Source organism: Panicum virgatum, chromosome 6N (assembly GCF_016808335.1).
Source record: "Panicum virgatum strain AP13 chromosome 6N, P.virgatum_v5, whole genome shotgun sequence".
NCBI lineage: Eukaryota > Viridiplantae > Streptophyta > Magnoliopsida > Poales > Poaceae > Panicum > Panicum virgatum.
In genome coordinates this window covers 12308065-12334223 of record NC_053150.1, presented here as the reverse complement: position 1 = coordinate 12334223, position 26159 = coordinate 12308065, and the positions used below count along the sequence as shown (strand labels likewise).

General features: G+C 44.1%; 1 non-coding gene and 1 pseudogene across 1 annotated transcript; both read left to right on the top strand.

Moving 5' to 3' along the window:
• Window positions 1–899: 899 nt before the first annotated feature.
• Window positions 900–21689, top strand: LOC120677916 (annotated as a pseudogene).
• Window positions 21690–22698: 1009 nt separating this feature from the next.
• On the top strand, window positions 22699–22837 carry LOC120680336. Its single transcript, XR_005677606.1, has one exon. It is a non-coding gene; the product is annotated as a small nucleolar RNA Z247 (small nucleolar RNA).
• Window positions 22838–26159: the final 3322 nt, after the last annotated feature.

The following is a 26159-nucleotide window of genomic DNA, read 5'->3' as shown; positions in this document are numbered from 1 at the left end:
TTAGAAGATACTATAAATAATTTTATGATAGAAATTTTCTGGTAACAATGCGTTCGGAGAGTCTGTTGGTCTTCCATGGCACGTCTAGTGCATTTAATCTAGCAGTTGATCCATTTCACTTATGACACCTTTTCAGTTTATCCTCTCGATTAGCTAGACCCACCAGTCAACTGTAGTCTCTTTTGCATCTAGGAAAGATCATTTGCACAACTTGGTAACTAGTTTTCTTTTGGCAAAATTGGATCCGTGACACCCAAAGATACATGTTTTGTAAATATATCATCGAACTGTCCTGGTTCACTTTAATACCAACGAAAGATCGCGCCGTTTGGAAATATACCACTCCGTGACGTTTTCCATCTTCTCCGTCTAACTCTGGTTCATCTTCCTTCTCCTTTCCTCTTTGCCTCTTTGAACATGACGTCGCTCCCTTCCGACCTCCACACGTGAAGCATCCTCCCCTGAGGGCCGCCGCCGCCGCCGCAGTCTCCCCTGCGGGCCGCCGCCGCCACCCCCCGCCATTGTCTCCCCTGCAGGGCCACCATTGCTGCCCCTCCCCGACGCTAACCTCCTGTAGAGCCGCCGCCGCCACCGCCGTCGTCTCCCCTGTAGAGTCGCCGCGACGCTCCTCACCGCACTGCGCCGCCAGCACAAGGTCAGTGAAGTGAGGCGGCTCCATTTCTGTGGTTTGTCAGCAAGAAAATGAACGGGACCTGGGACTCACCGTGGAAGTTGACGATGGTGGTGCCGGGTGGCCGGCGCAGGGCCACTCCGGCGAGCGGCGCACGCGGCCAGTGGGTGGAATCGAGGGAGGAAGTCGCGGGGCTGCTACTGGTGCGGGGAATCGGAGTGAGGTCACCGGATTTCGAGAGGGGGCGGAGCTCTCCTCCTACGCGGCAATGGGGCAGGCGGCGACGCCAAGCTCTTGCACGGGCGCGGCGTGCGATGCGGGTGTGGTGAGGCGGGTGCGCGTGTAGTGGACGACAAGGCGAGGCAGCAGGAAGGGCCGGGGTGGCTTCCCGCGCAGTCGGATGGGGCCGCCGCCGGACGAGGCCATGGGGGGCCACCGCCGGGCGAGGCGAGTCGTCTCTCGTGCGCACCTGCCGCCCGCCGTGCACCATCGCTCGCGCACCCTGCCGGACGCCGCGCGCCGAGCTGGGGAAGAAAGGAGAGGCCGCAGGGGAGAGGGGTGGCCAACCGGCTCGGAGTGAGGCCGGTCGCGTGGCTGGTCGCTGGGACCGGGGCGGCCGTGCGGCAAGGGTGGGGTGGGGCCATGGGGGATGGAGGGAGGAGGAAGAAACGCTAGACGCCAATTAACCGTGAAGTAAATGGTGGGATAAACGACGAAGGATGGAAAAGGTAACAGAGTGGTATATTTCTAAACGGCGCGATCTTTCGCTAGTATTAAAGTGAACCGGGACAGTTTGATGGTATATTTACAAAACGGGTATCTTTGGGTGTCACAGATCCAATTTTGCCTTTTCTTTTTATAATTTTACACCACTAGAATTACACAAATTAAAGTAGAATGCTACATTTGAAATTATAAGGTGTGTTTTGTTTCATTAGTGTAACAGTCCAAAATTATTAAGCATGACCTGGAGCATATATTTTGAGCTTTATTTCAATGTTCTTAGAATTTTTTTTTGCCATATGGCTTGCGAAGGCACTTGGATTTTCGCTGTAGTACCTATGTCCGGAGTTAATTTATTAAAATACTACCTTTCAAAACATAGTTCATGTGATTTTTGTCTAAACTCAAATCTACATTCGGGGGAGATTTTGATTTCAAATATGCACTAACTATGAATGCAGAACTAAGCAAAATGAATCACTCTTAATTTATATCTTTTACTTAACAGTTACAACATTTTACGAGGTCTGTAATTAGTTGGTTTGGATCCAGCAAAGAGAAAAATAGTTGTGCAGGTTCTGCACGGGGTGACCTTTTGCTCGGCGGAACTGAACCCCCTGTCACTTCCTGTAAAACCCCACACAAACCTCAAGAGACCCCAAACAAAGCAGAGGCCCCTCCCCTCCCGGTTCTCTCTCTCCCTTTCGCATTCCTTTCTCTGCTCACCTCACCTGTGCCGCTCCGCCTGCCTCGCTCAAGCAGCGCGTTGCCGGAGCTGCCTCCGCCGGCGAGCTCCATCACGGCCACCACCGTACCTCTCCACGATAAGCCAGGCCACAAGCACAGGCACAGCACCCGGTTCCCCTTCTTCCCAAACTCCGGTCAAGCAACCTCGCCGCCAATCTCCTCCACCGCCACCGCTCTGCCCCGCAATCGGTGAGTCTTTCTTGCAGTTTCCTTCCGTCTCCTCTCCAGTTTGGGCATGGTCCAATGACCGCAATGGAACCAACCTGCTCTGGGTGTTGCATGTCATCTAAATCTCAGTGCATGTTGGAGTTTCGTGGTAAAAGGAACCCCCATCACTCGTAGATGCTCTAGGAATAAATCCCATTGACCGTCGCCGGAGTAGCCAGGAATGCGTTTTGGGAACTTTTTGTGTTATTTACAGTTGTGCCATTACTTGAATTCTGAATAGAGTATTCTTCTACTACTATTATATCCTAGGTGTAACTAAACAAAATTCAACCGTTGCGCACGATTACTGAACATCATTTTACTGAACATGATTCAGTAATTCGGTAACCTGATTCAGTAATTTCAGGCCAGTTTGGTCAATAATTTGGCTGCTGGGTGTAGAATAAACGCTACACCTAGGATGTAGAATAACATTACCATAATTACTAATATTAATATTATTAAATAAATGCTATACCTAGGGGTGTAGAATAGCATTACCGTAATTACTAATATTAATATTATTAAATAAATGCTACACCTAGGGTGTAGAATAGCGTTACCGTAATTACTAATATTAATATTAAAATTATTATTGTCATTATTATTTCTACGTACTATTATTGTTATTATTTATGCATTAGTCTAACCTTGTAGAGACCAAAACGCAAAGCAGAGAGAGTTTGAGCACCAAACCGGGCTCCTAGGCATCGTTTACCCTATTTTGGATCAATTTGAGTATACACGTGTCTTGCTTGTGCATGTGTTAATTATCAAATTAAAGTAACAGATGATCGCTTAGAAGTTTAGTTGTTGCCTTACCAACCTTACTTTTGGATACTACCAATTAGTTGAGTATTGTGCCTAAGTAGGTATCACGAATTACTGCTTAGCTATACTTAATCTCGGGAGAAGTCGAGCGGTGACAAAGATCATCTTGCAAAGTCATAGTCATAGGGTGCTTTCTCAGTTATACAATCGGGTATTACAGTGTCATTATTGCCCGTGAGCAACGTAGTAGTAAGTTTGAGTTGCATGCTAGTTTGAGCATTTATTTCCTCTGAAAAAGAAAAATAAAAAAAACATGGAATAAACTTTCGGCCCGGCCCAAAATTCCTGTGGCCCGGCCTGCTACGCCACCGTCTTCCTCCTCTGTCCGCTTCCGCCTGTCGCCGAGCGCAGCGCAGCTCATCTTCACTGTCGCGGTAACTACGCCACCTCATCAGGATCGCGTTGATACGAAGTTACGAACCATGCATCTTCTGTCGTTGATCTTCCATTTATTTTACTCAGGATCGCGTTGTCCTCTCCCCGCGCAAACTTGAGGCAGGCAGGGTCACTCACTCACGTGAGCTCCACCCACCGCTCTGGCCGGGCCGGGCTTCCTCTCTCTGTTTCTGTCCGGGGCTGAGCACAACGCCGCCGCCGTGCCGCTAACACGGCGGCCGCCATTGCAGATCCTTCCTCTACTGGCTACTGCGACGACGGATCGATCGGTGAGCACCACGGGCACTGACTTGCTGTACCCTTACTACTACAGCCACTGCTGGCTCGATAGGCTCAGCAGGGTCGAGCTCCAGCCCAGCACGACATTCTTCCCATGGCACTTCTGTACACGCTCGTCCGGAACATGCATGGCCGGCGGCTCTGGTCGAGCTCGCGCGTGAGCCAGCGGGACGGCGGCATCACCGTACCGTACCCGTGTGCCGTACCGCGCCGCACGCTCTGCTAGCCGATCACATGTCACGCACTCACACACTGTCGATCACATTCAAATCTGTCTCCATGTTTCGTACGGATACTCGTGTCCATATTTGTTTTTAGAATGCATGCATGTATACCATTTTATAGTAGTATCATCAAAAAAAAATTTCTCTAATAAAACACCTATCCAAACCTTGCTATAAATATATTACTTTGATTTAGTCTAAAACCAATATATTTATTATGTAAATTATGTTCTAATAAACACTTTATCTTATTTATTCACTGGTGTGAACTCTCGTTATGTATTTATTACAATATATTTTATTTTACAATATTAATATTTTATTTTATTTTATTTTAGAAGAGAAAAAATGGACCTAGGTGGTAGAGCTAGGGAAGGTTAGTTATCCCATTATAAATAGGAACATATCAGGTGCAAACCAATCTTTTCGTGCAAACTTTGAAAACTTCAATCTGAGCCATCAGATCAACATCTAAGGGGAGGGGCGCAGAGAGGTGGGAGGGGGGATTTGCAAAAGTGTGATTATCCAATCTAAGGGCGGGTCCAGATTGTAAAATTATCTAATTCTCTATACCCTTTGGATGTTGATCCAATAACTCAGATTGAAGTTTTCATAGTTTAGACGGAGAGGCTGGTTTCTTAAAAAAAAAATCTGCGCAACCGTGTTTAATTTCTGTCACACCCTGAAATTTTTGAATTTCAGAATGTGATTAAAATAAAATAATAAACCAATAATTTTCTCATAATTCTAAAATTTTTTGCCAACATTTGTTTTCTTCACAGGGAATTTAGTGTAAGAGAAAATAAATATTGGTAAATTTTCAAAAAAAAATTAATTGATGTTGTTTGGTTTGTTTTGCATTCATGCTGCAGTGCATTGTTTTATTGTTTGTTGTTCAATTTAAATTTGAATTCGTTTGAGTTTCAATTTAAATTGAATATGTTGAATCCTTTCAAAAATGGAAAAGCCTTTCCTTTACCCCCTTCCTCTTTTTCAGCCCAGTCGGCCCAACTTTCTCTCTCCCTCCCTCTCTTTTTCCTTCTTTCCCGCGGCCCAAAACCCTTCACCCGGCCCAGTTTCTTTTTCCTCTCTCTCCCAGCAAGGCCTGCTCCGCTTTTCTTCTCCCCTTTTCCCCGGCCCACGACCGCCCCACTGGCCTGCTTTGCTCCCCTCTCGCTCTCGCACGGCCTAGCTCCCGCGCCCACCATCGCCGCTCACCGCCACGCGGGGCCCACCCATCAGGGGCGTCTCCCTCCCCGAGCTCGACCCGGACTCGGCGTCCGAGTCCGAGCGCCGCCCGCTTCGGCCGGGGCCTTCCTTTCGGCGCGCACGCCGAGACCTCTCGCCCCCCTATAAAAGGAACCCGAGACCCCCCTTGATCTCGCCAAACCTGCAGCCGCCGCCTTAGCCTTCGCTAACCCTAGCTCCCAAAGCCGCCGCATTCGTCGAGTTCGGAACTCGCCGTCGCGCCGCCGTTCCGCTCAGCTTCCTCGACGACATCGCCGCTCCGGAGCTTCGCTATGGTGAGAGGAACCTCGCCGACCCCCTCTCTTTTCCTAACTCGTTTTCTTCCGGCGTAATAGCTCGCCGGAGATCTGCTCTGCCGCTCCGCCGCCGCGCTCGCCCTCCGCCGCCTCTGCGCATCGCGCAGACCGCGCTATCGCGTTCGCGATCTCGCGAGCTCACTCCCCGTCCAATCCCGAGCCAAAACCCCCGACGGGATGGCCGATTCCCGTCAAGTCCGGCGAGCCGCCGCCGCGCAACCTCGCCGCCGGTGCACTGCGCCGCCGCCCCAAACCCCCTCCCGATCTCAGCCGCCAGATCCAAAACCAACGACCCAGATTAGATCTGAGCCGAGTCAACCCGGTCAGCCTTGGCGATTTTGCAAAAGAACCCCTCTGGTTTTCTAAAATCAACCCACCGTCCATGCCTTTTGAAAAATAATTCCAGTTTAGTCCTTTTCTTTATGTTTTAGCCCCTGTTGTTTTAAAACCTCTACAAATAAGCCCTTATAGTCTTGTTTTAGCCATATCTTTCACGTTTTAACTCCGATTTCATCGATTCTCGCGCTCACGTGATCCTTGTGACGTGTGCGATAGCTTTATGACCTTGTTATCCTCAGTGAGCATAGTTTTCTGTGTCTAGCAAATCTTTTCCGCTAGCTCTTAACTCTATAGTTAATCGCGATTAGATCGCTGAAGCACCGTTTAGTCTATAGAATCACCGTTTTAGCTTCGTTTTCCGCGTTTCTTGCGTTCTCGTAACCATAGCAGCGAGCCTTATCCTTTAGTACGCTCTTTTTAAAGCCTTTCTTTTGTTATGGTGTAATGTTCTTAGTTGTATCTTTTTGTTTGCTTTGTATGGTTGCTCGTTGATCGCCTCGAGTAGAAGGATCGCCATTCAAAGATTGAAGATCAAGAATTGCAAGTGAGCAAAAGCTGAAGAGCAGTGAAGAGTAGTAAGAGTAGTTTTTCGTTGGAGAAAGGCAAGTGACCCTAACCATCTTTCTATCTATGCTTTATTTACAAGATGATATGATTTAATTGGAACATGGAGAACCACCCAAGAAAACCGTACAACCACAATACTATATGGCTCTGGTCTTGGCTAAGTAATTAGATGAACTATATGTTGTGTTGGGGTTGTTTTGCTTGGTGGTTATGAGTTTGTGTTGTGGAGCGGGTGAAGGAAGCTGTGTCTTCTGAGGGACCGCAATGGCAGGGACCAACACATACATATAGGGATTCTTTGTAAAGGCCTCGTAGCATCCCTATGCAATCACACATCGGAAGTGTGGTATTGTGCCTGATCAGCACATATGCGTGGTTGGGTTCAAAGTTCTTCGGAACTTTTATGCGAATTGTGGTGAAAGTGTACAACCTCTACAGAGTTAAAACTAACCGGTTAGCCGTGCTCATGGTCAAAAGCGGCTTGGACCCTCACATGATTAATAAACTTAAAGATGGATATAAATCATTTTCTGGTTATTTCTTGTGGCCTTGCTGAGTAACAACCATAAGTGTACTCACCCTTGCTTACTGCTACTCAGAAGGAAAAGTTGTTGTGAAGTCTTTTGAAGATGATGCTGAGTTCTAGGCGTATGCAACCCCCAGTCGATTGCCTGTGAAGTTTGGAGCCTTCGTTTCAAGGATAAGCTGTATAACTCTGATAATCTTCTATTTGTTGTAATTCTCTTTTACGTGATACTGTTACTGATTATTCACTTATAATGTCTCTATATGTATGAAACTTGATCCTGGCATACATATAGCTATGCATTCGGTTTTGTCCTTAAAACCGGGTGTGACAGAAGTGGTATCAGAGCCGTATCGACTGTAGGACGTAAGCCTAGATAGCAATGGTCGTTTTCTAAGGTTTCTTTTGATATAAAATCCATTCATACTTATTCCTTGACCCCCTCCATTGAATATTCTCTCTCCTTAACTATTTTCTTCCCTCAGCCAGCATTGATAACTCACCTTCCTCACCTGACTCTCTTTTCATTTGCACTTCATTATTTTGCAAATGTTAGATCTTCAATGCTTGTCTATTTATTTATTTTCCTATATCACTTCTTGATTTTGATCATACCTCCCCTTGAATGTATGATTTTCCAATTTCATCCAGCTCACCTATTTTTTGATATGCCGGTGAAATTGATCCTTGAATTTCTTTTTAACTTATCTTTTTGGACTTATCTCTCCCTTGCTTTATTCACGATGTGCTTAATGCCTCTCCTTTCTTTCCAAAATAAATGCCGCTTTGGATTCATCCCTTAAATTTCTAATTCCAAAGTACCTCTTCTGATTCAAAAATACTTAGATGAACCGTGCCACGTATCCTAATGCATGTCCAAGTCATCTGAGATCCAAGTCATCTGAAGAATGGAGCTACTAGTTGATCATGGGGAGTCAAGTCGAAGCAATTGGAAATTGTACCACTTACCCACGTTCTTGCTCAAGTTGGATGAAGGATTCAGAGCTCCACCAAAGGATCAAGCCTGAGCGAGATTGTGACACTCTCACTACTAATGCAATCACGACGGTGGAGTCAACGCTGGAGAAGCTGAAAGAAGCACATGCCATCAATGTTGAAGCTGGAAGAAATAACCATGCTTAGGAATACCCTTTCTAACTCTATTAACAATGTTTAGCATCGTCTTTGACTATATTGACTGGTGGAATTTGATGTTTGCATAATGATGCTTGTCTTTATGACCTTGTTTGATTTCGCTTCTTTGTAATGATTGTTGGTGTGTTGTGGGTTTTCTACCTACAATGACATCGGTTGCCTAGATGGGTTCTTATGTACCTCCCCCTCCTTGTTATCCTCTGTCTTTCTACCTAATCCTTTCGAGGATGTCAAGAAGGAAATTTATGGCGACGCTAACAGCAATACTAGCAACCTCCAAGCATCTGCAATGGTCGTCAACAAATGAAAGTTGCTGAAGCATGGAACAATGAAAAGCATAAGAGAAACTATGAAGCACCAAAGCCACAGATAGAGGAACAACATGAGATTAGTAAGACTTCAGAAAAGTGCCAATGTTGTGAGCATTATGGCCGTCGGTGTCTACAAGAAGATAGCTTAATGACAGCAGAAGCAAGGCAACGTTATCATTCAGATATCAATAGAAAGTTATCTATGCACGTTCCAAACCTAGAAGGAGTTACTCAAGCTGAAGATAGAAATCCGACTATAAACCTCGAGGATTGGACTATCACTTTCAAAGAGTTTTAGCCTAAAAGAAGCAAGCAGCCTAAGAAACAAATTAGTAAAACAAGCCAAGAGAAGATGGAGTTACCACAACCATTGGCAGATAATGGTACTCAACTTTGTTTCAATCAACCACAGCCTGAAGTTGTTCAATCTCCATGTGACCACTCTATCAAGAAGGATCCTGATGTACAAGCCATTCCACCAAGAGTTGTGGAGGAGCAGAAAAGTAGTCGGGATGGACGTATTAAGAGAGTAATGTGCTATAAATGTGGTGAAGAAGGCCACTATGCCAATAGATGTTCCACAAAGCGAGGAAACCAGGATGGGTTTGCTAAAAGAGTGTGTTTTAACTCTTGTGAAGAAGGGCACTATACCAATAGCTGTCCAACAAAGCATGAGAGGACTAGGTCCCATGATCTTGGATAATATTGCCTCAAGTGCGGAGAAGATGGACACCTTGCCAGTTGGTGTGAAAAAGAAAATAATAATTAACTCCATGACAGAAGTACATGAAGACTTGAGAGATGATACAAGAAAACTCAAGCCAAAGAAAAGCAGTCTTGCTCTATTCAAATCACTTTATCAAGGTACTAAGGAAGTTAATCAGATAGGACAAAGAATCTGAAGAAAGAATTGATAGTTAAAAGTGGAATTAGACGGAGTACCGTGGAGTGTGTTGTGTGGGTTACCAAGAATCAGGAAATAGGTTGGAGGAGTTTTTGTGTAATAAGGAATGACCAGGAAGAAAATGGTTATATGTTGAGTGCCTCTACCTAAACCTTTGTCTCTTGCTAGCCTTCTGAATCTCGGGACGAGATTCCTTTTAAGGGGGTAGTTCTGTCACACCCTGAAATTTTTGAATTTCAGGATGTGATTAAAATAAAATAATAAACCAATAATTTTCTCATAATTCTAAAATTTTTGCCAACATTTGTTTTCTTCACAGGGAATTTAGTGTAAGAGAAAATAAATATTGGTAAATTTTCAAAAAAAAATTAATTGATGTTGTTTGGTTTGGTTTGCATACATGCTGCAGTGCATTGTTTTATTGTTTGTTGTTCAATTTAAATTTGAATTCGTTTGAGTTTGAATTTAAATTGAATATGTTGAATCCTTTCAAAAATGGAAAAGCCTTTCCTTTACCCCCTTCCTCTTTTCAGCCCAGTCGGCCCAACTTTCTCTCTCCCTCCCTCTTTTTTTCCTTCTTTCCCGCGGCCCAAAACCCCTTCGCCCGGCCCAGTTTCTTTTTCCTCTCACTTCCGGCCCGGCCTGCTCCGCTTTTCTTCTCCCCTTTTCCCCAGCCCACGACCGCCCCACCGGCCCGCTTTGCTCCCCTCTCGCTCTCGCGCGGCCCAGCTCCCGCACCCACCATCGCCGCTCACCGCCACGCGGGGCCCGCCCGTCAGGGGCGTCTCCCTCCCCGAGCTCGACCCGGACTCGGCGTCCGAGTCCGAGCGCCGCCTGCTTCGGCCGGGGCCTTCCTTTCGGCGCGCACGCCGAGTCCCCTCGCCCCCCTATAAAAGGAACCCGAGACCCCCCCTTGATCTCGCCAAACCTGCAGCCGCCGCCTTAGCCTTCGCTAACCCTAGCGCCCAAAGCCGCCGCCTTCGTCGAGTTCGGAGCTCGCCGTCGCGCCGCCGTTCCGCTCAGCTTCCTCGACGACATCGCCGCTCCGGAGCTTCGCTGTGGTGAGAGGAACCTCGCCGACCCCCTCTCTTTTCCTAACTCATTTTCTTCCGGCGTAATAGCTCGCCGGAGCTCTGCTCTGCCGCTCCGCCGCCGCGCTCGCCCTCCGCCGCCTCTGCGCATCGCGCAGACCCCGCTATCGCGTTCGTGATCTCACGAGCTCACTCCCCGTCCAATCCTGAGCCAAAACCCCCGACCGGACGGCCGATTCCAGTCAAGTCCGGCGAGCCGCCGCCGCGCAACCTCGCCGCCGGTGCACTGCGCCGCCGCCCCAAACCCCCTCCCGATCTCAGCCGCTAGATCCAAAACCAACGACCCAGATTAGATCTGAGCCGAGTCAACCCGGTCAGCCTTGGCATTTTTGCAAAAGAACCCCTCTGGTTTTCTAAAATCAACCCGCCGTCCAAGCCTTTTGAAAAATAATTCCAGTTTAGTCCTTTTCTTTATGTTTTAGCCCCTGTTGTTTTAAAACCTCTACAAATAAGCCCTTAGAGTCTTGTTTTAGCCATATCTTTCACGTTTTAACTCTGTTTTCATCGATTCTCGCGCTCACGTGATCCTTGTGACGTGTGCGATAGCTTTATGGCCTTGGTATCCTCTGTGAGCACAATTTTCTGTGTCTTGCAAATCTTTTCCGCTTGCTCTTAACTCTATAGTTAATCGCGATTAGATCGCTGAAGCACCGTTTAGTCTATAGAATCAACGTTTTAGCTTCGTTTTCCGCGTTTCTTGCGTTCTCGTGACCATAACAGTGAGCCTTATCCTTTGGTATGCTCTTTTTAAAGCCTTTCTTTTGTTATGGTGTAATGTTCTTAGTTGTATCTTTTTGTTTGCTTTGTATGGTTGTAACACATCGGAAGTGTGGTATTGTGCCTGATCAGCACATATGCGTGATTGGGTTCAAAGTTCTTCGGAACTTTTACGCGAATTGTGGTGAAAGTGTACAACCTCTGCAGAGTTAAAACTAACCGGTTAGCCGTGCTCACGGTCAAGAGCGGCTTGGACCCTCACATGATTAATAAACTTAAAGATGGATATAAATCATTTTCTGGTTATTTCTTGTGGCCTTGCTGAGTCCAAACCTTATGTGTACTCACCCTTGCTTACTGCTACTCCGAAGGAAAAGTTGCTGTGAAGTCTTTTGAAGATGATGCTGAGTTCTAGGCGTACGCAACCCCCAGTCGATTGCCTATGAAGTTTGGAGCCTTCGTTTCCAGGATAAGCTGTATAACTCTGATAATCTTCTATTTGTTGTAATTCTCTTTTACGTGATACTGTTACTGATTATTCACTTATAATGTCTCTATATATATGAAACTTGATCCTGGCATACATATAGCTATGCATTCGGTTTTGTCCTTAAAACCGGATGTGACAATTTCTCTACCGTGTTTCAAAACAATCGAAAGACACCAAATGGCTCGTCGAGATTCTAGGCCGCCGCGTGATCTGTGCCGGCATGCAAGCACATGCACGAACCAACTAATCCGACGCCGATTGGTTTCAGGATACCACAACGAAACACAATCGGATCTGTCGTTGACTATCCATGGAAACTCCGCGGCCGACACGTGACTATATAGACAGCAATCATCTTTGATCTTTTGATTTCAAGGAAACAAACACAAACAAGCCTGGATTCTGGAATAGTGCGCGAGACCATGGCGACGGACAGTCACCTCCATCGTTGTCGCTCTCCGTCGCCACGTGAGCGCCGCTAGCACAAACGCCACCGGCCGGCCGACGATGGCCGCAGGCAGGAACAGGAACCGTCCTACCCCGCCGCTGAGGCGTCGCCGCAGGCAGGAACATGGCTCCATATTAGGCCATTTCGAGTGATTTTGGTAATTAAGTGATAACGCAATCAATGGGACTAATGTATTTGTCAAGTGTATCTCATCAGGTCCCAAGAATGAATTAAAAAGCCCTAGCAAAGCAAAACACGAAGTAAGAATTCAAAGAAACGTTGAATTGGACGAGTTCTGCAAAACACAGTAGGGTCAGATAAACCGAGTTCCCTGGGTCGGATAAACACTTAAAAGAACTCGGATTATCCGAACCCAGAGAAATGCACGTCGGAGTTTGACTCATAGTATTCTGCAGAGAACATGTCACGAGTTTGGGAAGAACATCAATGGGGTCGGATTATCCGAATTGGTCAAAAGAGAATGTCGGATAAATCCTCGGATGATGTACCAGAAAGCCTGTTTTCTCAGTTAGAAATCATGCTGTGGGCTCGGATGATCCGACGTGGATGTTACCGAGCATCGGATTAACCATAAGTCGCAATGATCAAGTGAACGTTAAACTAGAATTCAAATCTCAGTTGATCCGGATTATCCGAAGCTTTGATCAAGACTGCATCGGATAAACACATGGACTGATTACATCAGCAGGGCAACGGTCACTGGGGGATCCTAGTGGGGTCGGATTATCCGAACCTACCTAGTAGGATTATCTGACGCCCTGCGCAGAAAAAGTTTAACGGCTCTTAAACGGCTACTTCGCTTGGAGGGCTATATATATGGGTTTCCCTGGTCATTTGAAGTTGGCTGGAGTTCAGAGAAGACCCACACACATCTAAGATCATCTCCAAGCCAATCAAAGAGCTTAAGTGATCACATCCTTAGATTTAGCACACCTTTGTGAGTGTTAGTGCTAGGATAGCTCTTTAGTGTTTGTGAGAGCAAGGTTGTGTGCCTTGTGAGCTGGTTCTCAAGTGAACTAAAGTATATCTCGGTGAGCCGGCTATCCTCGGAGTCTTGGTGACTCGCCGGCATGTCTTCGACCCTCCGGCTTGGTGTGGAGCAGCGACGACAAGCTTTGTGCGGGGGACGTGGAGACCCCCTTCCTTGGTGGAGAAGCTCCTTAGTGGAACCCGGGTTCAAAGTGACTATGGACTTAGTGTTCTTGGAGGAGACTTGATTGCCGAGAAGTAATACTCTTTGTGAGTGCTTCAACAACGTGGATGTAGGTGTGCCTTTGTGGCTAACCGAATCACGGGATAAATCTCCGTGTCACAAGAGTTTGCTTTCTCTCATCCCCATTTAAGCTTCTGCATTTCATATTGCAATCTTTGCGTGTCTTTACTTTCATAGAGTAAATCTTGATAGGATTGGCTCTAGGTTGTATAACTACTTGGGATGAGGGTTTTACATTAGATAAACCTTAGTGCACATCTAGATAGTATGCTTTAGTTTAAATATTGTGAAATTAGTTGGAGCTTTGAGGTTAAGATTTTTAGTTTGCCTAATTCACTGGAGTACCCGATTCCTTTCAATTGGTATCAGAGCCGGAACTCACATCTCTCACAAAGAAAACCAATTCCATTGGCAATTTGTGTTACCAGCTTATAGGATCGGTATTAGGCTTCACCGCCTAGTGAGTTAGCTTATCGGGGAAAAGGGATGGATCTCTTAGGACCTCCTCCACGGTTCGATGGCACGGGCTTCCAATGATGGAATATTTTAATGGAATCCCATCTCCAAGCTAAGGGCCTAAATGTTTGGAGAGTAACTAGTGAAGGAATGAAAAACAAAGGTCAACAAGAGAAACAATTTGATGCAATTGCTAAATGTGCTATCTTAAGCTCTCTTGGTGACAACGTGTTCAACCGTGTATTTGCTTGTGAAAATACTAAGGATCTTTGAAAAACTATCAAGGAGAACCATGAGGGCACAAAAGATGTCGGAGAAGAAAAATATCATGTTCTCATTGATAAACTTAATAGCTTCAAGCAACTTGATGATGAGAATGCCGAATCTATGTACTCACGGTTGAATATTCTTGTGAATGAGATTAACTAATTAGGTGTGAAGAAAATTAATGACATAGAGCTCATTCGCAAGATCCTTCATTCTCTCCGAAGGCCGGAATATGATTTGGTGACAACCATTCTATATGAAAAAGAGCTCTCAACAATATCACCAAATGAAGTCCTCAACAAAGTGATCGCCCATGAGCTTCGCAACTACATCAAGTCAAGAGCTCCACCTTCTTCACCAACTCATAGTGCTCTCACAAGCAAGCAAGAAAGGTTGTTGAAGAAGATGGCAATCAAGCAAAGCTCAAGTGAAGAGGAAGAAAGGCAATGCTCCTCAAGTGATGAAGATGTCATGTCTCCCAAGCTTTTCAAGCAAGTGAAGATCATGAACAAAAGCTTGAAGAAGATCAACATGATGGGTTATATGGTCTTCCTCAAAGATGGACCTCACCATCAACTCATGAAGGTTGAGAGGCGATTCAAGAAGAAGAAGGAGAAGAAGCCCAAGGAAGAAACCTTCATCGTGCATCACGAATGGACAAGCGGTGGTGAAGAATCAAACACAAACTCAAGTGATGAGTCAAACAAGACCTTCACCACCCGCTTCAAAATGGGTGTGGCTTCATCATCCAATATATGCCTTATGGCTAAAGGTATGAAAAGCGATGTAAGTGATGATGACTCCGACTCTCCTTCATATGAAGAGCTTTTTGACTTAGTACATGAGCACCAAAGAGCAATTAAGAAACAATCTAAAAAAATATGATGCTCTTAATGATCTTAACGCTACCCTTGCTACAAATTATGATAGTTTGTTGCGCAAATTCCAATTGCTTAGCAAGGAGCATGAATAGCTCAAATTAAAAATTGAGAACATCACAAAAGAAAATGACTCTTTGAAAATGGAGCAATCTATCCCCTACACAATTCCAATCTCTAAGGTAGATGCTTCACCTTCTTGCATTGATTTAATTGATAAATCTTGCTCTAACCTTTGCAATGAGAAATGCTATGAGAATGTTATTGTAGAATCATGTGATGATCTCATTGCCAAAGAAAATGATGAGCTCAAGCAAGAAGTGGAAATGCTCATGAAGAACTTGGCTAGATTGAAGGGCAAAAGCGTAGAGAGCAATATCCAACCTTCTCAAGATAACCGTGAAGACATGGTGAATAAACTTGAGAAGGGGGCCACTGTGACTTGCTCAAAGTGCCATCCAAAAGGCCACAAGTCCAACAAGCGCCCTCAACCGAAGAAGAAACTTCCGGATGAGAAGAACAAGAAGAAGACCACAATCAAGAGTTCTCTCATCTACACCAAGCCCAACCGGAAAAACAAGAGCAAAAGCACCACCTATATAATCAAGAAGAAGGACAATGGCAAAGTGGTTGCTCACAAGGTTGGGAAGAAGGATTGGAGTTGGAACCGTTCCATTTGGGTGCCCAAGGAAGTCATCACCAACATGAAGGGGCCTCAAATGGTGTGGGTTCCAAAGGATACTTGAAGCCCAAGGATCGGCAATGGGGGATTTGGAGGCTTAGCTTACAAGATGATGAGAAGGTTCAAGACAAAGAAGTTAAGCTCACAACTTGGACATTTGGTGCCCAAGTCCCCCATAAGGTAATGGTAGCTAGATTTCAATTCAAGCATCATGTAGCACCATTGCTTTTGCTAGGATATTTGCATGCATTGTATTTCCTAGTGCTATATATGGTGGATTGCTTATGTCTTGCTCTAACCCATGAGCAACCTATATGGTTTGATAAGTGTGTAGAAAACTACACAGGTTCACCCTTCATGGTACATGGACTTTATGAGGTATGTATTTCATTTTTGTACCATGAAAACAAGCTATAGGGTAAACTTCCCATTGTTGGCATGAACAATGTGCATACATTTGCTTGGTGATTCAAACACTAAATGCACACATTTAGTGGGAGTTTATCCTATGATTTGTAATTTTGGAGACTAACGTGTTTGCAAGTTTATCTCTTGTAGTCTCTTTCCGGAGTTAACACTCTAAGAGAACATTGTTCACGCTCAATGTGAATTAACAACTCTATAAGAGTAATTAGATAAAGTAGTGTGTTTTCATGCATATTGAGCCATGCTCTATTGAACTTATATTTCAATATCTAAGTTCATAGGCTATGTGCTCATACATTTGTTCACCTTGGTGTGCCCAAGTGTCTCTCACTCTTCTTCTTTCAAGTGGTACAATCAAGGTAACTAAGTAATTCCCCGGAGGTATGCAAGGTTCAACTCTTTCAATTGGTTTCAATATTTCTTTATCCTTTAGAACTACCTCCGTGCATGATATGGTCTAAGCTTTTTTGGTCCAAACATCTAGTTGTGCATTTGATTTTCACATTATCATTTTGTGCACATATTTGTGGAAAGCCTAGCTCATGTCATGCAAGTTTCATGTTTTGTGATCCACCCTAGTAATCATTCAAGTGGTATCTTCATCGATATCATACACATAGATCATGATTCATGGAACTAACTCCCTAGGCTACTCACTTTTCTCTTTGAGCTATATTATTTTGCTAAGGCTTTTTAGGTGATTTGATTCCAAAGGGGGAGAATTATGGATCAAAGCAAGTATCTCCCAAAGAAGGAGGAATGTCTTCCAAAGGGGGAGAAATACCAAATGGATCAAATCGGCATTTGAGGTAGAAGTGCGGGGGAGAAATGTGGACAAATTGCAAGTATGGGGAGAAGCAAAGGGGGAAATCATGGATTTAGGGGGAGTCCAAGTTTACATTGGATGTTGGTAAGCATCCAAACAAGTGTAAGTGGTTCAATTTGTCAATTTTTGCAAATTTATGCTCACTTTGATTGTGTTGTCATCAATCACTAAAAAGGGGGAGATTGTAACGAACATGGCCCCCATATTAGGCCATTTCGAGTGATTTTGGTGATCGAGTGACAATGCAATCAATGAAACTAGTGTGTTTGTCTCATCAGGTCCTAAGAATGAAGTAAAAAGCCCTAGCAAAGCAAAACATGAAGAAAAAACTCAAAGAAACGCTGAATTGGACGAGTTCTGCAAAACACAGTAGATCGGATAAACTGAGTTCCCTGGGTCGGATAAACACTTAAAAGAACTCGGATTATCCGATCCCAGAGAAATGCATGTCGAAGTTTGACTCGTAGTATTCTACAGAGAACATGTCACGAGTCTGAGAAGAACATCAATGGGTTCGGATGATCCGAATGGGTCAAAAGAGAACGTTGGATAAATCCTCGGATGATGTACCAGAAAGCCTGTTTTCTCAGTTAGAAATCATGCTGTGGGCTCGGATGATCCGACGTGGATGTTACCTAGCGTCGGATTAACCATAAGTCGCAATGATCAAGTGAACGTTGAACTGGAATTCAAATATCAGTTGATCCGGATTATCCGAAGCTTTGATCAAGACTGCGTCGGATAAACACGTGGACTGATTACGTCAGCAAGGCAACGGTCACTGGGGGATCCTAGTGGGGTCGGATTATCCGAACCTACCTAGTAGGATTATCCGACGCCCTGCGTTGAAAAAGGTTAACGGCTCTTAAACGGCTACTTCGCTTGGAGGGCTATATATAAGGGTTTCTCTGGTTATTTAAATTTGGCTGGAGTTCAGATAAGACCCACACACATCCAAGATCATCTCCAAGCCAATCAAAGAGCTTAAGTGATCACATCCTTAGATTTAGCACACCTTTTTGAGTGTTAGTGCTAGGATAGCTCCTTAGTGAGTGTGAGAGCAAGGTTGTGTGCATTGTGAGCTGGTTCTCAAGTGAACCAAAGTATATCTCGGTGAGCCGGCTATCCTTGGAGTCTTGGTGACTCGCCGGCACGTCTTCGACCCTCCGGCTTGGTGTGGAGCAGCGACGACAAGCTTTGTGCAGGGGACGTGGAGTCCCCCTTTCTTGGTGGAGAAGCTCCTTAGTGGAATCCGGGATCAAGATGACCGTGGACTTAGTGTTCTCGGAAGAGATTTGATTGTTGAGAAGCAATACTCTTTTTATGAGTGCTTCGACAACGTGGATGTAGGTGTGCCTTTGTGGCTAACCGAACCACGGGATAAATCTCCGTGTCACAAGAGTTTGCTTTCTCTCATCCCCATTTAAGCTTCCGCATTTCATATTGCAACCTTTGCGTGCCTTTGCTTTCATAGAGTAGAATCTTGATAGAATTGGCTCTAGGTTGCATAATTCTTTGGAATGAGGGTTTTACACTAGATAAACTTTAGTGCACATCTAGAAAGTATGCTTTAGTTTAAATATTATGCAAATTAGTTGGAGCTTTGAGGTTAAGACTTTTAGTTTGTTTAATTCACTCCCTCCCTCTCTTAGACTACGAGCACCCGATTCCTTTCAGGCCTCGTCGACCGCCTGGAGGCTGCGGCGGGCACAGTCTGGCGCTGCCGGGTCAAGACCACCGTGACGCCGCCCGGCTCCTACCCGACTTCCACCTCCAGCTACCACCCCTCGTCACTGCGTGTCCAAACAATCTTGACCGAGGGTTTCCAAATGTGTGGCAGGAAGTACTCATTCCTTGCGTCCTCATCGAACCAGCTTAGGAGCAGATCAACTTGGTTCTTCGCAGAGGATACGATCACGACGATCGCAAGCATTAGAGAGTGGATGGGACAGTTCCCAAGTAATAATATAACAAAGCACACTGCTAGAATGGGACTTTGCTTCACATCTACATATCCAACGGTGACGATACAGCAGGATGAGATGGAGTTTCTTCAGGATGTCAATCATAATGAATACAACTTCTCTGATGGAATTGGCAAGATCACACCAAAACTCGCATTGGAAGTTGCGAAGAAGCTGCCGCTGATGGATAATTACGTCCCATCTGCGTTCCAAATTAGATTTGCAGGATTCAAGGGTGTTGTAGCTGTGTGGCCAGGTGAAAATGAAGTGGCACAGATGATTTCCCTCAGGCCAAGCATGAAGAAGTTCGAGTCTGACCACTATGTGTTTGAAGTGGTGTCCTGGACAAAGGTACAGCCGGCATTCCTGAACCGCCAGATTATAACATTGCTAAGCACCTTGGGTGTATCAGATTCTGTCTTTCGGCAAATGCAGAATGCAATGCTTCATAATCTCGACAGGATTTTAACGCATAGTGATGTGGCATATGAGGTTGTAAGGACATGTTGCCCTGAACATGGAAGTACTGCAGGGCTGATGCTGAGTGCTGGGTTTTCTCCTGCAAACGAACCATACCTGCGAGCAATGCTCTTGGCTATCCGGTCCTCGCTGATGCAGGGTCTTTTGGAGAAAGAAAGGATTTCTGTGCCCAAGGGAAGGTGGTTGGTTGGCTGTCTTGATGAACTTGGGATCCTTGAGCATGGACAATGTTTTATCCGGGCCTCAGCACCATCTGTGAACAAGCATTTTCTGAGGCACAGCCCAATATTTCCCTCAGCAAGCAAAAGGGCAATGGCCATTGTTGGTACAGTTGTGATCGCAAAGAACCCATGTCTTCATCCAGGGGATGTCCGTATCCTTGAAGCAGTTGATGTTCCAGAACTGCATCACCTTGTTGATTGCTTGGTCTTTCCCAGGAAAGGTGACAGGCCACACTCCAATGAAGCATCAGGGAGTGATCTCGATGGGGATATCTTCTTTGTGACTTGGGATGAAAGACTTGTACCTCCGGGCAAAAGAAGCATGCCCCCTATGGATTACTCCCCAGCTGAAGCGATACAGCTACATCGCGAAGTACTTCCACATGTAAGTTCAACTATTCTTGCCATTGCTTAATTATTATTTCCCCATCCAAGAATATCCAATCTTTACAGTTTCTGCTACTCAGATAGGCTAAAAATCAGTGTAAGCTACTTAGGACAATCTAAACATAGGAATATTCAGTGTAAGCTAAAAATCATCTCAGATAGGCCATCTGTTTAAACCCATATTAGTTTCATCTTCTAAGATAGTCCCACATAAAAATTACCATATGGTTACAAAAAAGGTAGAGGATAACCTATATTAATTTAGAGGATAACCTTTGATGGTTGCAGACAAGAACCTTCGGTGTCCAGACTCCAGATACTAATTTTTGAAAATCATATCCCAAATGTTTTGGAATTGAACTGTCTGATATACCAGTTATTTCAAATGATTTTTTTACCATCTAAGATAATTAGCCTTTATTTCTAGTGGCCCGAAAACCATATGTGATGAGATTTTTGAGCCGTCTGAATTAACCCTTACATTATTAATGATATATATTAAATTTGCACAACTAGTGGCTGAATGTTAGAGCAAATTCTGAGAAGTAGCAGTCAATAAGGGTAAAATGCTGTGCTGGTCTTGAGTTTAGTTTGAAATTAATTTGATGCTTGGAGACAAAGTACATGATTGCAACCAAAGTTTTAGCTTAGCAAATGTGTCGTACACCAGCTTTTTCCTTCATTTTTGGTCCATGCAACCTCTGTTAGCTGCCAGGTTTCTCTTTTCATATTATTTACTAAAATGAAAGTCGACTACTCCTTTTGACCTTATGTTTTTGGCTTATTAATTAGATTAATACTTGGTACGAAAAATTTCAAGTCCATTACGGAGTAGCTTTCTCTTCATTTTGAACGTTAGTATAGTTTTGAATGCTTATTTAAAGTCCATCAGTTGATTAGTAGATGCATAAAGGAACATAGAAAAACTCGGCATTTTCTTCATTTCAGCTAGTTTCTTCAGATTGCTTCTTTGTTGGTGAAAAAATATTTTTTTTGCGCTAAACATGTCATTAACAATACCTTCTGTTCGAACAGGATATCATTGATTTCTATTTGGAGAAGTGCATTCAGTTGGCGGAATATTGTAACAATCAGCCATTGCTGTGGATTCCCTTAAGACCGGGAAAATTGTAACAATGCCAACTTACCTTCGACCAACAGAATATCCTGACTTCATGGGCAAGGAAGATGCCATCTCCTATAAATCTGAAAAGATCCTTGGAGAGCTTTATCGGTCAATTAAAGAAGCATATGGGTCTGATTTAGTTTCACAAGGTACCAGCACTTCAGATGATCTTATGACATGGATCTAGAAGTTCCAGGGGCATCAGATTTCCTCGAGGATGCTTGGCAGTGCAAGTGCTCGTACGAAGAGCAGTTGAATGCGTTACTTAGTCAATACGGTGTGCGCACTGAAGCAGAGCTTGTGATAGGGGAGGCATGGTCTCTTACAGGAGACAATAAGAAGCGAGACTATGAGACACAAGAGAGGCTCAACGACTTATATTTCCAACTCCACCAGGAGTACCGAAGTATATTTGAAGGCAATGCTGAGATATCCATGGAGAAGAAAAATATAGTGTATGAGACCAAAGCATCCGCGTGGTACCAGGTAACATATCACCTCAACTGGATCCAATGATCAAGGGAAATGCCACCAAGATTCAGCTTTCCATGGATCGCTGTAGATTACTTAGCATAGATAAAGGCGAGAAAGACTGCAAAAAGTTTTTATTGATGAACATTGTCTCTCTATATATATACTACTAAAAAGAGGCTAAGGATCACTTTTTTTCCTTTGTCAATAAAAACTTTTATATGTCTTTATTTGATCTCATCAAAACAGCAGTCATGGTTGAGACCATGAAAGTCATGGTAACAACCATTGTTAAGGCTATTGTAACAGCCATGGTTAAGGGCATGATGTTAGAATTATTGTTTCCCTAAGCCTTGCGCATTGTTTGTGTAAGGTGTTCTGATGTATGTATCATGTCTATAGATGTGTTCTGCCTTTAGGCAGTCGGATTGCTAAGCAAGAAGGTCCTGGACTCTAATTAAGATAGATCCTATGTATAGATAGGTAGCAGGACCAATCTTGTCTTGCACTCCAAGTTGTAATCTAATTCCTGTATTGTTCTGGGACTCTTCCCTATATAATAAACATGCAACCGTGGGCAAGCCAAGATAGGCAGCCACACATTAACACCAATTTCGAGATTATCTTTTCTTTAATGGTAATCAGAGCCTTCTCCCTCAAACACATCTAGCGCCATGGCTGCCACCTCTTCCGCCGCTCCCACCCAGGCCTGCCTGTATCAGAGAAGCTTACGCGCGACAACTTCCTACTATGGAAGGTGCAAGTCCTCCCACCAATCAGAGGTGCTCACCTGATGAGCATCCTTGATGGCTCTTCCCAGGCGCCGGAGGAGACAGTGGAGGCCACGACGAAGGACGGCAAGAAGGAACAGGTTCCCAACCCGGCCTATGAGATCTGGCTGGCCAAGGATCAGCAGGTACTCGGATTCCTGGTCAACTCTCTCTCCAAAGAAGTGTTGGCACAGGTTGCTGCCCTCAGCTCTGCTGCAGAAGTATGGGCAGCATTAGAAGCTATGTACTCGGCGAAATCTCGCGCACGAGTGACCAATCTGCGGATGCAACTTGCAAGCCTCAAGAAGGGGAGCATGAACATCACAGCCTACTACAACAAGATGAGGGCCATAGGAGATGAACTCGCTGCTGCAGGAAAACCTGTTGATGATGATGAACTGGTATCATTCATTCTTTCCGGTCTTGATTCAGATTACAACCCCATTTTTTCCTCTGTTTTGAGCCGGACAGATCCCATCTCTATTGGTGATCTCTTCTCTCAACTCCTGACCTATGAGTCACGGCTTGAGATGCTTCAAGATCAACAGGACAGTAGCGGGCAGTTCCAGTCCTCGGCTAATGCTGCCTCTAGAGGCCGTGGGGGCTTCAACTCCCGTGGTGGTGGACAGCAACGCGGCCGTGGAGGTGGCCGTGGCTCTGGTGGACGTGGCAGAGGATCCACTGGAGGCAAGCCTGGTGGACAGAACACCAAACAACGCTGTCAGATCTGTGGCAAGCCCAATCACACCGCAGTAGAGTGTTGGCATAGATTTGATGAAGATTACCAGCAAGACAGTAGATCAAGCAACTCTGGAGCAGCTGCGTATGGAGTGGATACAAACTGGTATTTTGATAGTGGAGCTACTGATCACATCACCAGTGAATTAGAGAAGATGACGGTTCGGGACAAGTATGGAGGCAATGATCAAGTCCACACAGCTAGTGGATCAGGTATGAAAATTAGTAAGGATGGATCCGGATGGCTGAACATCCGAATTATCCGTATTCGTATCTGCTTAAAATGTAAATATGGATATCTGTATTCGTATTCGATTTTAATATGGATGTCATATGGATGCATACGAATCCGACTTTGAGAACTTTTCTCTATCCGATTCCATATTCGTATTCGAGGAATATCCGATCACATCCGTATCCGTCCGTATCCGCAAAGAAAAAGTGACTAGTGAGACAATCTTAAATTTATTTTTATATCTAATTACTTAATGTTGTACACTATTTAAATTATTTAGAAAATTAGATAACTAATAATATATTTAATAAAATTAGTAATGATATAAAAATTAACTTTAACTATTTAATATATTTATTTCATGATTAAAATTATTTTATATGAGTCAAATTAATTATTTATTTAATGATAAAATCTTTTTTATATATCTTAATTATTAAGTATTTAAATATTTATTTATTTTACCTTTAAAATTAGTAATATAGATTTAATATAAAAACTATATATAGATAATTATATTCCTTTTTTATTAACTATCTTCTAATCCTTTACTCCCCACTTGTATAATGATTTTGATCTACTATAAAATTGTTGACAAAATAAACTTATACTCGTGATAGCACTATGTTTCAAATCGAGAAGGTATCCGGATTTGAATCCGGATTCGAACTATCTGTTTTGTATTCGTATCCGATGAGATCCGCATTCGCATTCGTATCCGGATTAAAATGTGGTAAAAGATGACATTCGGATCCGATTTCATCCGTATCCGATCCGAATCCATCCATAAAAATTAGTAATGTTGGTCATACATCTTTACATACCCCAGTACGAGATCTTCATCTCAATAATATCTTGCATGTTCCTAGTGCTCATAAAAGTCTTGCCTCTGTCCATCGCCTAACATCTGATAATGATATTTATCTTGAGTTTCATCCAAACTTTTTTTCTCATCAAGGATCAGGCAACGAAGAAGGTCATCCACCAAGGAAGATGTGAAGGTGGTCTTTATCCCCTTCTTCCACAAGCAGCCGCAACTACTCCAAGTAGAGCAGCATATAGTGTCAGCAAACCCTCTACCTCTAGATGGCATAGTCAGTTGGATCATCCCTCCTCTTAGATAGTTAAGCGAGTTCTTCAGAATAATCAACTGTCCTTCTCTGATATTTATAGTGAGTCAGTTTGTGACCCTTGTCGAAGGGCTAAGAGTCATCAGTTACCTTATTCAAAGTCCAATAATATATCTACTGTTCCTCTTCAATTGATCCACTCAGATGTGTGGGGCCCAGCGCCTGAATCAGTAGGTCGCCACACCTTTTATGTAAGATTCATTGATGATTTCAGTAGATACACTTGGATCTATCTGTTGAAAAATAAATCTGATGTCTTTCAAGTCTTTCTCAATTTCCAGAACTTTGTCGAAAGAAAATTTGATCGAAAGATTCCTACTATGCAAATCGACTGGGGGAGGGGGGAGAATGTGAAAAATTAAACTCCTTTTTCCAGAAAATAGGCATCGCTCATAGAGTTTCATGCCCATATGCCCATCAGCAAAACGGCTTGGCTGAAAGAAAACATTGGCATATTGTTGAAGTCGGTCTTGCTCTCCTTGCAAATGCATCTATGCCTCTAAATTTTGGGATGAAGCTTTCCTCACTGCCACTTATCTCATCAATCTTCTTCCAACAAAAGTTATTGATTACAACACACCTGTAGAATGTCTCCTTCATGAGAAACCAAACTATGCTTCTCTTCGCATATTTGGATGTGCTTGCTGGCCGAATCTTAGGCCATTCAATAAAAGAAAACTTGCTTTTAGATCCAAACAATGTGTCTTCCTTGGATACAGTTCTCTCCATAAAGGCTTCAAGTGTCTTGATGTATCTACTGGTCATGTATATATCTCTAGTGATGTTGTCTTCAATGAATCTATTTTCCCATTTGAAAGGCTGCATGAGAATGCTGGTGCTCGTCTTCAGAAGGAAATTCTTTTGTTACCTGATCATCTCTTGAATAGTACTGGGGATGTAAACCGTTATGATTCAATTATTACTAATCCCTCTCAAAGTGCAGCTAGTGCTGTGCAGCCTCCACAGGAACGCAGCGAAGGAAGTCCAGAACAGATGGCAGATTTGGGTGTTGAATCCCATGATGATGGTGAAGAAGATCAGCTATTGGACCCTGCTCCTGACAATCAGATCTCAGGGTCACCCGCTGCCTCTGGAACCTCTACTTCTGCAAGTACTGCTTCTGCTGCGGCAGATACATCTGCTACAGTGAGATCCTCTACTTCAGCAAGTACAAGTCCTGCGAGATTGCCTTCATCCAGTTTTGGTGGGCCAGCTGTGTCAAGCTCAAATGAATCAGCTACACAGATTCCTACAGATTATCACTCTCTTCGTCCTTGGACTCGGCTCCAAAGTGGTATTATCAAGCCTTTTAAAAGAACTGATGGCACTATTCCATATGGAAATTTCTGTTCCACAGGTGAACCTGAAGATCTACATGAAGTACTTGGAGATGCTCGCTCGACAAATGCTATGAGAGAAGAATTAGGCTCTCTACAGGAACAAGACATGGCGGCTGGTTCCAGCGGTTCCTGGTAGAAATCTCATTGATTGTAAATGGATATACAAGGTAAAGAGAAAAGCAGATGGTAGTGTTGATCGCTATAAAGTAAGGTTAGTAGCAAAAGGCTTCAAGCAAAGGTATGGGATTGACTATGAAGATACTTTCAGCCCAGTAGTGAAAATTGCTACTATTCGACTTGTTCTATCTATAGCAATTTCTAGAGGCTGGTGTTTAAGACAGCTAGATGTACAGAACGCGTTTCTCCATAGTGTTCTTGAGGAAGAGGTTTACATGAAG